We start from the raw sequence: 16,656 nt of genomic DNA on the forward strand, positions 1-16,656 counted from the left end.
TTGCCGAAATTCACTCTCTCTCCTCATTTACCCAAATAACTTTGAACAGTGACTATAACTCCAAAAAACTTCATTTTTACCAATATTTACCCAAAAGACTCGTGTCACTTCAGCTATTGGGTATGCACATTTGTTTTTTTTTTTTTACCTGTAAAAAAAATTGTGTCTCTTGAGTTATTGAGTATGCACGCACATTCAAATTCTTAGAAATTTGAGTGGTGTTTGTGGTGTACAATGTACGATTGTATTAAAACTTCTCTTCCTCTCTTATGAGTATGTTTTTTAAACTTAAATAAATAAATTCCATGACATGAGGACAAATTAACATCTATGGAGCCGCTAGCTAAAAGAAAAACTTGTCCAAAAATAAGACTACTTGAAAGTTGAAACAAGTTTGATCTAGCATGACTAAAAAATGCAGCCTAAAAACAATGACACAGAATAAGGAAAAAAAATATATATATATATATATATATATGTATCAAATGTTCATCCTCAAATAGAAGAAACCCCCGTGACAATGGAGAAGAAACACAATATCGAAAATAAAATTGTAGGAAGAAGGTGGAAGATTTTCCGAGATTGGTGGAAAATAAGACGTCACGGGTTCATACATTACATTGGGCATGGTCAAAAAAGTAGTATTTACTTTCCTTAGAAAAATGAAAAGCATGGCACGACTTTAGCGAATGATCATGGAAAATTAGTGGAAGAAAGATTTTTTGTTTACTTTCATACATGAAAGTCTCTTTTCAATTTCTGTAATTTTTTAGAGGTCTGAGTCAATAAATTAAGAGCACTGTATCTTCGTGGAAATACGCAAGATGCGTGATACAGTCAGTGGAGCCGCTAAGCACAAAAGTCATTACTTTTTTTCTGACACAATTTCTGCCTTTTTTTTAATATATATCAACTTTTCAGTTTTATAAGCTATTTGAGATTTTTTTTGACTTATTCTAACAAAATTTTTTGTCTTTTTTCAATATATATCAATTTTTCAGTTTTATAAGGACTCTTTAGATTTTTATTTTACTTTTTCTTAACAAATTTTTTTTGTCTTTTCTACGCTTAACCAACACAAAGCGGTGTTGGTTAACATTTTTCTTATTATTTTATAAACAACTGTGTTTGTACTGCTTGGGACTTTCTTGGAAGGGAAACCGAAGCCGTGTTGTATACTTTTATGGATGGTAGTTCACCCTATCATCAATTTTCCAATCAAACGAATAGATTCAAAACCTTATCAGAATCTCCACCCAAATTGCACCATTTCACTCATCTCTTATCATATATAATTCCCATTTCATCACATCTTTAATCTCTTACTTTTCGTCCTCTTTTTACATCTTCTTAATCTTCTCATACCAATGGCTTTCTTGACCAACAAAGGAGCCTCCTCTTACTCCTCTTCTTCTTTTTCTTCTTCCACTCACCAGAGCTATGACATTTTCTTAAGCTTTAGAGGTGAAGATACACGCTATGGTTTTACAAGCCATTTACATAAAGCTTTATGTGACCAAGGTTTTAAAACCTTCATTGACGATAACCTTCAAAGAGGAGAAGAAATTTCAATAGAACTTCTTAAAGTCATTGAATCATCCACTGTTTCAATCATCGTGTTATCTAAAAACTATGCTTCTTCTACTTGGTGTTTGGATGAACTTGTCAAGATTCTTGAGTGTAGCCGATTAATTTTACCTGTTTTTTACAATATAGATCCATCAGAAGTACGTAAACAAAAGAATGAGTTTGGAGTAGCTTTAACAAAGCATGAAGAAATATTCAAAGATGAGATGGACAAGGTGCAGAATTGGAGGAAAGCTCTAAATAAAGTGGGTAGTTTTTCTGGATGGCACTATAAGAATGGGTATGTATTTCATTACTTTATTTTTGTTGTTGTGCTAAATGGTATGTATTTCAGTACTTGTCTTATGCTTTCATGAGTTTCATGATTCTAATGGTTTGTTATAATTAAAAATTATCTCTTAGCATAATTCTTATATTAGCTAAATTTTTAATTAAATTATTTACAAATAGAGAAACAATCACTCAAGGAAGAACTTAATTATTTTCTTGTTCCTAAACTTCGTTAAGACAATATTCAAAGTGAAAACTATGCGGCTGCCGTCTAGGATCACATTATTGAGAGGTAATATTTATTTTTTTGGTCTCAAATCTTTGAGTCTTTCTAAGAAAAAAGTATCTAATGTATCACATACATGTAACATCTCGCAAAAATGTCACTAGAAAGTTCATAGCCCAAAACCCAATCCAGTTCTATTGAGGCCCGTGAGTAGCCCACTATCTCAATTGATTTGACTGTGGGTTGATTTTTCTATCAATGGGTGTACACTTGGCCCACCAATGAGGCCCAGAAGCCTAAACTGTTAGCCTGACCCACTGACCAAAAATTTATATGATCTATTTATTTATATTTGTTTTGGAGGGAGTGGAATGGTACATATGACATCAGATAGGAGAGAATCATAAAACCACTTATCCAGTAGGATACTTAAGTGGTTATGCATCATATATATATATATATATATATATATATATATATATATATATATATATATATATATATATTGTAATTTGAATTTATATATATGTGGGGGGTGAGAGTTATCAAATAAACAAATGAGTTTTGGACTTGATCGATTGGTACCAGTTTGTTTTTGTCATTGGGCCCCTAAACCCACGGGTCAGCCTATACTGCAGAGGTCCGAGGAGTTGTCCGAGGATGAGTGTATCCTCGGACAGGTCCGCTGATGACTTTGGGACTTGCCAAGAAGGTTAAAGGCAAAGTCCTAGAAAAACTGATGGGTAAAAGGGTGATTCAAGCACCCTTTAAGATGCGAGAATGTGAGATAAATATTTAGGGAAAATGCTGCTACCTCCACATTAAAGACCCTTTATTTGCCTTCCTGGCCGCATTAATGGGGAAATAACCTCTAAACAGTAGAATTCAGCTTTCTTGCTATTGTTTGAAGAGTTCAAGAAGGTGGCGGATGTGACAAGTATCTAAGGGGAAGATTTGCATGACTCGTGGAGGAGCCAGTAAAGAAGAAGCATATAAGAAGGCAAGAGAGAAAGGAGAAGGGCCCCCGACACTTTTCTACTAAAAAAAAATAGGAGCTAAGGATTGTAAACTTTGACCTGGAAAGAGGGTATTCATACAAACCATCCTCGGCTTACGTCCGAGGAGATCTATTTGTTATATTTATTCATCATTTGCATAGATTGGAACATTCCAACCTGTTAATCGAACTTCCAACATCCCGAACTTAGATTTCAAACCTATACTCTACAAATTTTATTGTATAAGGCTCATTGGGCCTGAGCCCAACATTCGTTTTTGGGTCTAGGTACAATTGTGCACCTACAATATATATATATATATATATATATATATATATATATATATATATATATATATATATATATATTTTTTTTTTTTTTTAATTTGTAATTTGAATTTTTTTTAAATGGACATTTATCATTGGTTGTAAAATGTATGTGAAGAGTTTATATATATATATTTGACGTAAAGTTATTTAATATGTACAAATGGATTGAAAACTACAAATGATAGACGCGTGTAAGTGCCAACATAATTGGATATTCAGATTTTGTAGTTATACAACTATTTTTCTTATCCTAATAGGAATAATGAACGCATCAATACATAAATTATTAATTTTACAGTCTAGTAAATAAATATAATAATCTTCAAATCCAATAAATCCGTAAATGAAAAAAAATAAAATGCGTACATATTATATGCATGAAACATTAAATAAAGTTTTTTTTCATAAAGAAACATTAAATAAAGTTAAATCATCAATAAGAAGAAATAAATATATAGAGAGCTTGAAGAATAAAATATAATATATTAGGCAAAAAAAAGTAAATAATTTATAATAAAATCTAAATGATGAACTTATGGGGAGAAAAACACATAATGTTAGTAGTCAACTTGTCACTGAAAATATCTATATTTGAAATGTGCAAGTCATGATGAGTAATGTCATTAGTTCTTTTATGTACAATATCGAAAATCTAATATAACATTAGTATACAATATAATATGGGTCAATAAAAAAATTAAATTATAAATTATCTAAGAGAGAGTAAAAACATGTTCCTGTTTCTAATACCATATCCTTTATTGTGCTCAAAATTTCATGATGTAGTACCCAACTTAATGATACTGCTAAAATATTTGATTAGACGTCATTTACTTTAATTAATAATATATTAAGTGTAAGTAGTAAGTCACAGAACTAAGCATCTTGAATTTAGTTCATTTCATATTAAAATTTGCAACTAGTCCAACTCAGATACTTGCTAAAATGTCTATAATTAATTTCTAAGCAAAAAAGAATGTACAAAATTTAAAGATACTACTCAAATATTTGAATTATATGTCATTTAATTTAATCAATAATATCTTAAACTGTAAATAGTAAGACACAGGACTAGGCATCTTGAATTTAGTTCATTTCATATTAATATTTGTAACTAGTCTAACTCATTAAATGTTTCTTTTACTTTATGGTTTGCAGTGACACTGAATCTAAATTTATCCAAACAATTGTTGAAAATATACCAAGAACTATATTAAAATGCACGCTGGTATTTGTTGGCGAACGCCTTGTTGGAGTAAAACCTCGTGCCAAGGCCATAGAATCGCTTTTATGTATTGAGTTAAATGAATTTCGCATGGTAGTGATTCATGGCCTTTCTGGAATAGGTAAGACTACAATTGCAAAAGCAGTTTATAACAAAATTGCTAATCATTTTGATAGAAGCAGTTTTTTAGAGCATGTTAGAGAAACTTCGGAGACAAAGGATGGCATTATCAAACTACAAGGTCAACTTCTTAAAGAGATTTTAGGGGATGAAAATTTGAAAATTCACAGCATATCCGAAGGAATCAATTTGATAAAAAAGGGACTTCGTTGTAAAAAGGTTCTTTTAATTCTTGATGATGTGGACACATTGGGAAGAATAAAAAACTTGCTTGGAGATTGTAATTGGTTTGCTTCAGGAAGTAGAGTCATTATAACAACAACAACAAATCCACAATTTTTAGCTACTCTTGGAAAAGTTTGTACAACTTATGAGGCCAAGAAATTAGAGAAACATGAAGCTCTTCAACTCTTTGAAAAGCATGCCTTCCATGGAAAGAAACCCAATAAAGATTATTCAAAACTTACAAACCAAGTTATACAGTATACCCAAGGCCTTCCACTAGCTCTTATAATAATAGCTCGTGATTTGTGTGGAAGATCTAAACGTGAATGGGAAATTACTATAGATAAGTATAACAAAATTCCCAATAAAGACATTCAAGAAGTACTTAGAGTAAGTTATGATGGACTGGAGGAAATAGTACAAGATATTTTCCTTGATATTGCATGTTTCTTCAAGGGATGGGAGAAGGATTACGTTGTAAATATATTAAATGCTAGTGATTCACATCCAGGTTATGGTATTCAAAGACTTGTTTATAAGTATCTAATTACTGTGAATCATGGTATACTGTTAATGCATGACTTGATACAACAAATGGGTAGGGAAGTTGTTCGACTAGAATCTCCACATATTCTTGGAAAACGTAGCAGGTTATGACATCATGAAGATGCTCTTGAAGTACTAATTGGAAATAAGGTATAAGTTCTTTTTCTTCTATTTTCTTCAAAAAAAAAAAAAAACCACTCGATAAAAGTTATATATTTATTTCTTTTTAACTTTGTATAAAATATGAATTTTATTAGTCTCATTTTTGCTGAAATTTCAGAATTATTATACTTTTTGCTTTTGGTAAATTCTATTGTGAATTATGGTTTACTTGACTCTTTATCTAATTAGGGGACGGACGAAATTCGAGGTATAATGTTGCATTCACCTGAACTAGTAAATGTGCCACTACACCCTGATGTTTTCAAAAGGATGGAAAATCTCACAATACTTCTGGTCGATAACATAAATATTTGTGAAGCAATTCAATATCTTCCCAGCAGGATAAAGATTCTTTATTGGCCAAAATATCCTTTTCGCTTGCCATCCAAATACTATCCTCGAGAACTTGTTGGGCTCGGTATGCCATATAGTCGCATTGGGTTGGAAAAGCTATGCAATCAGGTACAATTACTAATATATTTTTTTAATTAAGATTTTGTTAAATTTTTATTCTAAAGTCTGTTGAAGTTATTTATAAATTTATTTTTCTACAGGAGTTTCAGTTAGTAAATATGAAATATCTCAATCTCCGTGGTTGTAAATTTATAACCAAATTACCTGAATTATGCACCCCAAATTTGGAGATATTGGACCTTTCTTATTGTGAAAATTTAGTTAAGATTCCCAAGTCCGGTGAATTTCTTCATAAGCTTAAAACGTTGAATCTTGATTTTTGCAAAAAACTTCAAAATCTTCCGAACAACCTCATGTTGACATCTCTTGAAGTTCTTGAGACATTAACCCTTTATCAATGCAATAACCTTCGGGATCTTCCAGATGGCATTTATAAATTGCAACAGCTTCGGCGTTTGGTGACTCCTACTGCCAAATTGAGACCGTCATGCAATTCTTTTGATAGCTCCTCCGGTTATGGGTTTCTGAAGATGACAAGACTGTTTTTCTGGCACTGTAAAAGCATAATTGAATTAGATCTTTTGATGAAGCCTGATTACTTCCCCGCATTGGCAAGTATTTATCTATCTGGAGCCAATATTATTACCATCCCCGAAAGCATTAGCAGATTTCCTAGATTAAAAGCACTTCATATTTCCCATTGCAAGCACCTTCGTGAAGTTCAAGGACTTCCACTATCGATAAGTAGGGTTTATGCATATAATTGCCCGTTGTTGGATTATGAATCACCGAGTGGGGTATTGAATCAGGTCTCTCTCTTTCTTTTAAGTTAAGTTATAAAGAAACAATTTTTGTTACTTTCTCTAAATGCTTTACGAGATTTGGTAAATGAAAAATGTTGAATTTTGTAATTGCAATGCAGGTAATAGAAAGTATGGGGATTTTACCGAATGGAGTATGTGGTAGTGCAAGAAGCAAGGAATTAATGGATCCACAGTTCACCGATTACTTCCCATCTGATACTGAGGGTACTGAATCTGAATCTGAATCCGAATCTGAATCTGAAGATGGGGACATATCACACTTCTCCAATTCTCGTTATCTTGTGGTATCGGGAACTGAGATTCCATGGTTCAATCATCAAAGTGTTGAAAATAATTCCATATTGTTCTGGGTTGGTCGCAAATTTCCAAAATTGGCCGTCTATATTGCTTTTAGAGGCGATGAGGCACATGATAAGAACTATATACATTTATGCTATGTTTACATTTCCATTAATGGTTGTAAAAAACGTGCATGTATGGCTCAGCATATTGATCCAAATCATAATCTTCTGCTATTATATTCTCCACCTCAAAGGTTTCTACAGCAGATATTGAATAAATCAAATCCAACTGACCAGAGTCATGTTGAGGTTACATATAAAATCTTCCATGGTAAACACGATGAGCCACCAAATCTCACAAGGTGGGGGGTCCACGTAGAGTGCATCTGTCCTCCGCAAGAATCTGGTATACCTAACTTGCCCCTTCTAACTGCTGGACATGATGATAATGATGATGATGTTGATTACTGGAGCGAGTTGCCATTTTATGGATCTGATGATTTGGAAGCAGAAGAAGATGAAGAATATCAGTCTCCTCTGGTCCTTGATGACACATCTAGTTCGTGCATGAGTTGGCTAGTTGTGCCAACCACCATGCTTTTTATGCTATTTTGCTTTTGCTGCCCCAGAGATTTTTGACCTGCATTACAAATAGCTATTAAGTGGATCAATTCAGGATGAGACACATTGTCTCCTTCAAGTTGGCGGAAATGACAAACCTTTCAAGTACTTAAAGAACTGTCTCTTGTTATGCTTGTCCTCAGGTAAATAATATCCATAGACATTTGTCCATTTTAGAACTTGCCTAAGTTCAAATTTCTGCATAAACATCATATTTGATGAGAAAAAGAAGAATACCTTCTGTTATTTTGTTATGAACTTTAGCTGTGATTCTAGTTGGCACTATATGTCACTTAAGTTCTCAAGCCACAAAATACATGGCCATAATACTCTTCACAACTTAGAGAAACAAAGATTGATTGTAAGAAAACTGCTAGTGGGATGGCTGAGACCTTGGGTTGTGAAATTTTAAGACAGACACTGATGTCTAGCAGTTTGTCACCAGCCTATTTAATAACAATAATAACCTTTTCAGCCTACATATGAAATATGAATTTTCACTAATAGACTTCTATGTTAGTTTGATTTCAAGGTACTCCTAAAACTGAGCAGGTTGGTTTGCAACCAAAACTGAGCTTCACGATGTGCCCTGTAAACTGGATGTCTTTTCTTCCTCTTCAATTGATTCATATATTAACCAAGGATGGCTTGCCTGGTCCACCATATGTTTGGCATTTGGTTTTCTTATTTTTTGTACTTTTGGTTTTTGCCTCACTTGTTAGGCTCATGGATTGTTTTACCTCATGCTTATCCAATTGCACTTATGTAACTACTATGGATATATGACAGTTGTAAAAAAGAATGGTTCTCCACTGAATTTGGCACATGCTTTTGATTGGGTTTTTATTGAAGATTATTTGATGGGTTATCAAATTCCTGCATGTGAATGCTTTGTTTTTTTGATAACTGCTCTACAGGATTGAGGAAAGAGATGTATTGGAACAACTTGTGGAACAAGCTATGGCATGCAGAACTTTCTTGACAAAAATAGTCAATTTTTCTTTAGCTTATTTTGATAAAGATCTTGGTGTGGTCTCTGAAAAATTAACTACTGCTGCTATAAGGTACTTGCCAAGGCTAGCATTATATACTGTTGACATATTATGCTGTAGAAGCATTTGGTTGTTGTATTCTACTCTTTTTATTGAGAACCTGGATTAATCTCTCTCTGCTGGATTTGACATATTTCCCAATGGGATAAAGATTCTTAATTGGCCTAAATATCCTTTTTGCTTGCCATCCAAATATTGTCCTCAACAACTTCTTGGGATAATTGGATTAATCTCTCTCTGCTGGATTTGACATAATTCCTTAGTGCATAATTGGCTTTAAATTTTTATTGCTATACATGTTGTTAGTTTGCATAAAATGCAATAGCTTCCAGTCTAATAAAATTGTTATCCTTTCAGTGTTAACTGTTATATAGCCATGCATTTGTACATTCTTCCTTATTGGAAATGGTTTTGTTGCACGGGCCATTGAAGTGGCATTTCTGTATGATCATCAAGCTAATCGCAACCTTGAGCTGGCTTTAGCAAGATACTCATGGAGATTCGAAGTCAATAGATTATTAGGGGGTTTACAAAAGCCAAAGATCCAACAAATTCAGCAGCATTTGATAGAGGTGCGTTTTACCGACCATTAATACTTGTTTACTTGTCTTTTGGGACTATTCTACATTCTTAATATGGATTATTTTCTTTTGAATTCTCTAGCACTTGTTCACTTTTATTAGTTATAAAAGTGGGATAGTTCACATGGGGATAGCATTTTCCAAGAGTGTCCATTGGTTATTAAAATTGATATTTGTCAGTTCTTGAGAATTACCAAATAAAGAGGGAATAAAAAAAGAAACAGAAAACCATTTCCACAAGAACCTAATATGGTTTAATGCCTATGTTGCCCCTACAAAATTCATGATGTGTTGCATGTCAACTGGCTTCTGCCTTGTGTCTCTAATTCTATGAAGAGACTAGAAATTCTTGTTTTAGGGAAGGAAACATAAACAAAAACATATAGAAAGTGGAGTAGGAGGCTTAGCTAGGGCTGGAGAATAATGATTGATTTGGGTTTGTGAGGACTATCTTCCCTTTTTGGGTAAGTAGTGAGTACTAGTTACAATTCCTTATAAGGTGATGGAGATTAGCTAGATAGAGGTGGTTGGTATGGGCAGTCAATCCAGGAAAATCTTTCTTTCACTCTTAGTTCTTATATAGCTTTAAGTAATTGTTTAGCAATCCATCTATTATAGATGCTCAAGTATTACTATAAGATATCATTGGGTTGCTGTGGTATTACTTAGGTTATCTGTGTTTTCAGTTTGTTAAGAAGAATTTGTTGAAGATAATGTTCCTGTAAGACTGAAATATGGATACAAATACTTCTTCGTTGAAGGACTGCATTTTTATTATTGGCACACTTCAACATGGTGTGCTTTACTAGCCAATTTCATCTGTTCTATATAGGCCCTTGTCATAATTCAAGAGTTCAATATTAATTACTCCTTGTAAAGAAGGTCACAGCACTAATTGATGTGAACGTCTTTGAAAGTGCAAAAATGACCTGAAGTAACAGTGCATTAATTAACCTTCCTCAAAAGTGAGCTGGACAGTGAAGACACTTTCTGGGATGTAGAAAATCTCTCTTTAAAATTTGTATTTGTTTGACAGAACTTGATTTAAAACTTTATTTCTTGACAAAAGCAATTTTGCAATACTGTGACATAGATGATAAACTAAATCATCATATATGAGCATTCCACCTGAAGATTACTATAGGCAAAGACTTACAGAAGTGAAGCGTATTGGCTTGCAGTAGGCAGAATGTGCCAGGAAGGTCTATAAATGTCTCATACTCATTCTCTCTCATTAGCTCTTTTTTTTTTTGTACAGGTTGCAACAGATTCTGGAGCTCACAGCTTAGATAAAGTTTTTGAACTTATCATGGAAGGTGAAAATTTACCTTCTTACTTGGAGAAGGAAATTAAGGTACAGAGCCCCCCCCCCCCCCCCCCCCCCCCAAAAAAAAAACTACTTTCCTTTGCGTTACTTGAAAAAGGAAAATGGAAAAGAATAATATTTGCCTCGGCATTTCATTGATCAGCTAGTGTTTGGTTGGTGCAGTTACTATAAGAACTAAGTATGCTTTATTGTATTTGTCGAAAGCCATATGATCAGAGAGCAATGATTGCTTTTGATCAATGTGATGAGTGGTACCATTTTGATTGCATTAACTTAGTTTCCCCACTGAAGGTTAAGCTTTAAATTAAGATAAAATTCCTTCCATGTAAATTTTAATTGCATATGTATTGTATTTTGCTGATTGCTTGAGGCCTTATTTTGGGTTTGGGAATGTAAATTAGTCAGTACACACAAAATACAGAACTGCAAATGCTTGTTTGATGATGGTTTTTGGAATAATCTCTTCCAAATGAAACTGTTTAAATCTGAAGTTTTCTTTGAAGATGAGTTTAACTGCCATTTCTGCAGATAATCTAAAGAAATGGCTGTTGTCATTATGTCAAGGAGCAAGCGCATTTGTTTTTTAAGAAAACCTCAAATTACTATCACATCTTGAAACAGAGGTTGGGTGCTGTTTCTCACTACTTTCTAGGAAGTTTTCATGTTAAATAAGAAGTGAAAAGAAAATTGTACTTGAGTAAAGACTGTGTACTGGGGTAGCAACTTTCTTGCTAATGAAATTATTTATTTATCAAAAAAGAAAGCAATGGGATTGTCTTTTTTCACAGAAGCAAAATGGCTGGTAGGAATTGGGAACTCAATTCCTAATAACTATGACTTTTGGCTTAATGTAAGATCCAATGTGTCTGGGGGATTATTCTCATGTAGCTAACTATATCATTTAGAAGCAGCTAACTCCTAGGTTTGGAAGTGTAGTTAAACTGATTAGGCCCCATGAATCAATCAGGTCTCTTTACTGTCAACTGAGCCTACTGGCTTCTCCATCGTGAATGCTTATATGGAAGGAGAAGAACTCTGAGATATAGTTCTTAAATGTGGGCTGACCTATGGTATCTAAAATTCTCTCTCCAAGTGCTTATTTTCCTCTGGAAAGTATTGAACGATAGTCTTTTGGTGATAAGAGAGTTTACAATGAGGAATCTAATCACTAATGCTTTTTTTTCCTTATTGTTATTTATTAGAGGAATTCTTCTTGTCCTTTATTAGAATAAACTCCATCCTTTAGTTTTTTACTTTTTTATTAATTGTGTTAGATAGATATCTGTAGTCTGTTTTTTTACCTACTATACGTTTGGCTAAATGTTCTCCTTGGTTTTGATTCTTCTCATCCAACCAGTCTATACTATCCTATGGTGTGACCATGAATTTCTCAGAAATGTTTTGCACCATTTTCAAGTACAATGTCCATTTTCTATAGTTTTATCAAGCAAAACCCTGACAGATTTTTTCAGAATATGTTATTGTAAACACATTTGACTATCAACTCTGTGGGGATGTGGCAAATGCATCAAATTTTAAATAAAAAAAAATACCTCTCATATATTCTCTCCTCCTTGCATATTACAGGCCTTTTCGTGATCTTATGATTCAATTTTAATATAATTTTTCAAGGAATTCGTGCCCTTAAACATGCGAGGAATTGCAATGTCTAGATTATCACTCCAATGTCTTAGCTGGCTCGAATTTATTAATAGCTTTATGTATTATCTGACATTCGAGGTCAGTATTTTCTGTACTATAGCAAATGTTGTTTTCCACACTTTGTCAAGATGTTTCCATATTGCTAATGCTTTGTAATGAGTCCCTTTGCCTCAGCCCCAAGGTATCTGTGGTGAAACAATATTACATCAGGTTGTGTGCTACCCGACCCTTAAAGTAAGTGGAAAGCACTTTTGGAGCAATTGAATATAATACTTAGACCTAGAACTAATTGTATCTTAGGTTTAGATGTACGTTTGTTCCTTTTCTTCTGCTATGGGTGAGCATTAGGGCCATTCTTTTGTTTCTTAAGCCTCTCTCTCTCTCTCTCTGTTTTTCCCCTGCTTGTAGACATTGAATGTTGCCTGCACTTGCAATTTCTATTAGCAATTTAAGAATGGAAATCTACATAATCATTATTGGGCTACTAAAAATTATGCTGGCAAAGTTTATTTTATGAAACAGGTTATCTAGCACCATGATTTTTTCCTTGATAAGTGTCTCATAAAATTTATTTTTTTATGCATAAACATTTGAAGGTTAGTACTGTTGTTTATCAACAAAGCTCAAGTGCTACTGAAGCTTCCTTTTGAAAAGTGAGAACAATGAACAAGGAAAATGTGAGAAAGTTCCTAATCAGGATGTTGACCCAAGAGAACTTGTGAAGATTGGGCTCCAACTTTTGTAGTTTGTATCCATTCCCTGAAGACTACACATCAAAGTCAAAAGAAAATGCGGAGGTAAAAGAAGTAATTTTGTACATTTTTTAAAAATTCAAGCCATTCAAAAATCTTAGTTTGTTCTCATTATCCATATAAAAAACCAATGTCTTTGGCTTGAGAATTGAGATTTAAAATTTTTTTGATTAAGACAAACCTGGAACTTGGAACCAAAATTTGAAATGGCCATTTTGAAATTGAAGTAATCCAATGATAACTAAGAACTACCAGTGAAGAATTATATTGAAAGGATAAAGACAGTTAATTTTTTTTGTTGGTGTTCAGAACTTGACTTCCAATTTCCATGGGTTCACTTTGAGGTTTATTCTTATTAGCTAGATTTTTCAAATGCAGAAATCGCTGTGCCTACAATATGTAGCAGCAGCTCAATGGTTGATACAGTCTTCCATTGACATTCTTAAGCTAGATGAATCATCTTTTGGTTTAATTGGGAATCCAACAAGTCCATTAAGGGCACTTAAATAGCTCCAGATTCTGTTTTGTAAGTGACACATAAACATTTCTCTCTCTCTCTCTCTCCCTGTTTGTGTGTCTCTTTCTCATTCACACTTTTTGCAGCAAATTCAAGAGATAATTCAATGCTGAGCATTAGATCTTGGAGGCGACGTTGAGTAGAGCTCCAAATATGTACAACACACCATGTGTTCTGGGTTTTAAATTTGAATATTGTTGTTTGTATCTAGGATATGTGATTCCTTAAATATCTGTAACAAACATGACAATCTTTTGAGGTTGTACAGATTTTCATTATTGTTGTTGTTATGGGTAGTATAGTCCCCAATTAATGTTATGGGTATAATAAAAAGAAATCCACAAGCACGAAGGCAAGCCATCTCAAACAAAGAGGGAAATCCTAGGGGCGCTTGCAATACCATTATCAAAATACACTTTTGGTTCCTACATTTTGGGTCAATTTTCATTTTGGTCCCAAAATTGATTTCGTTACTAATGTCATCCCTAAAAAAAGAAAATCGTTTTTAAAATGGTCCCTGTCGTCAGCCAATCAACGGAAAAATCGCACGTGTCTAACAGAATGTACTGTTTGCTGACATGACCATTAAAATATTATTAAAAAAAGATTATTTGACTTTTTTAAATGTCATGTCAGCATTTTAATTAATAAAAAATTTTAAAAAAATAAAAAGCCAGATTTCACAGTTTAAATTTAATTAAAAAAAATAAAAAATAAAGCCTTTTATTGTGTTCTCATTCAGCCAAAAATTGAAGCTGTAAAGATTGAAACTCAAGCTCCATCGTGTTCTCATTTAGCAAAAAAAAAAAAGCTCTTAAAAATCAAGATCAAGAGAACCCATAACCCTTTAAATTGAAGACCCACAAAACCGATCCCATGATCAAAACCGTATCTGGTTTGATCATGGGATTTCTTGGAATTTTGATGATGTTGGTGTTGGTTCTGAGGATGGAGTTTGTAGAGGTTGAGTTTCATAGATGAGCGTAAGGATCGTGATGAGGATGATGTTGATGTTGGTGATGATTTGGTGGGTCTGGTGAAGAATGTGAGCAGCGAGGGCTTGGAGAAGTGGGTCTGGTGAAGAAAAGCGCCGCTGCTCCATGAAGAAGAGTGTCGTCGCTTGGTGGTTTTGGTGAACTCGGATCGGTGGGTGTTGTGAACACGGATCGGTGGTTGGGTTGTGATCTGGCCCGATCTCAGGCAGTGGCTCTCAAACCCATATGATTGGGTTGACGAGGGAGATGGTGGGTTTCGAGTGATGCAGAGCTTGTGTTGTTCTTGTGGGTTTCGAGTGATGCGGAGATGGTGGGTTGACGAGGGAGATGGATCTTGGACGATGATGCCGTCGGTGTTCTTGTGTTGATCTTGGACGATGATGTGGATCTTGGATCTTGGAGCAGATGGTGTTCTTGTGTTGTTCTTGTGTGTTCATGATTAAGATGAATTTGGAATAGGAATTTGATCATTTGAATGTGAAATTTATGAGTTTATGGGTTTGCTGGAGATTGGTTGGTTTGTTGGATTTCTTTATTGTTTTCTTGGCATTGATGGAGATTGGATTTGGTTGCTGGAGATTGAATTTAATTGCTGGGTTTGTTTCTAGGATTTGGAAATAACATCAAGAACAAATTGTTATGTTCTTACCAAAAGAAATTAAAAAAAATTTAAGGCTTAAATTAAATTAGATTTAAGGCTTTTTTTTTAAATTTAATTTATTTTTGTTTAAATTTTCTGACATGACTATTAAAAAAATTAAAATGCTGACGTAGCATTTAAAAAATACCAACTAATATTTTTTAATAATATTTTAATGGTTACGTCAGCGTTATGTCAACAAGCAATGCATTTTGTTAGACATGCAAGATTTTTCCGTTGATTGACTGACGGCAAAGACCATTTTAGAAACGATTTTATATTTTTAGGGATGACATTAGCAATGAAATCAATTTTGAGACCAAAATGAGAATTGATTCAAAATGTAGGGACCAAAAGCGTATTTTCGCCTGAGTGGATCTCTACGGACTTTCTAGCTAGGTATAAAATATAATTAAACAGGAGGGACAACAGAAAGAAAATAAAATGTACAAGATGGGATATGCTCAATAGGAACAAGAAAGATACTACTTACATGTGCCAGTCGGGTGAAAATAAGGGTTCTAACTCCGCCATGGTGTCCAAGGTGCAAATTAAATGAGGATGCCACAGTGCATGTATTGTCGAGCTGTGAGGAGGCACAAAGAATTTGGTGTTGCAGTAAAGTGGTAATTAGAGGAAGAGAGCATGAATTCCTAGTCTTGGTGAGAATATTTATGGAGAGCTTTGAAGCAGAACTTGAGGCTGCTGTCCAAGCCAGTCGGTTTTCTCATGAAGTTGGCATTCACCATAAAAATTCTTGAAGGTGATTCAGCACAGGTTATAGCAAAACTTCGGGAACACGGAGAGGATGGTATTGGTGGGGAAATGTTGTGTAGGAAGCCAAGTTTTATCTGCAACAGTTTCAGCAATGGGAAGTTAGTTTTACTAGACAGGAAACAAATAATACAACACACATTCTGGCGAGATATGCACATGATATTGAAGATTATGTAACCTAGATAGAAGAGGCTCCATTATTGTTGTTTGAACCTTTGAACAATGATGTACTGGGTTTGAATCTTTCAAAAAGCTATTTGTTTGGTTTTTTTTTAAAATGGAAGCAATGATAAACAGTATATTACATTAATTCTATTCATATAGGAGCCAATAAAATTTTTTGTCCCCAACTAGTTCATTCTTACAACTGAAGTGGGGGCTTCAAGTTTGCTACAACTAAACTTACAGAAACATGAACTATATATAGCTCATAATCCATTAACACAAGACATACACGATACACTTATCTCCCTTACTCCCATTCCGATCTTATTTCCATAATGCTTTCTTCTCAGTTTCATAATT

The 16,656-nt window shown here is 33.9% G+C and overlaps 1 pseudogene; it reads left to right on the top strand.

Annotated features, from left to right (window-relative positions):
* The first annotated feature begins 1,367 nt into the window (after positions 1-1,367).
* LOC142612929 (disease resistance protein RML1A-like) lies at positions 1,368-14,027 on the top strand (annotated as a pseudogene).
* Positions 14,028-16,656: the final 2,629 nt, after the last annotated feature.

Source organism: Castanea sativa, chromosome 10 (genome assembly GCF_040712315.1).
Source record: "Castanea sativa cultivar Marrone di Chiusa Pesio chromosome 10, ASM4071231v1".
NCBI lineage: Eukaryota > Viridiplantae > Streptophyta > Magnoliopsida > Fagales > Fagaceae > Castanea > Castanea sativa.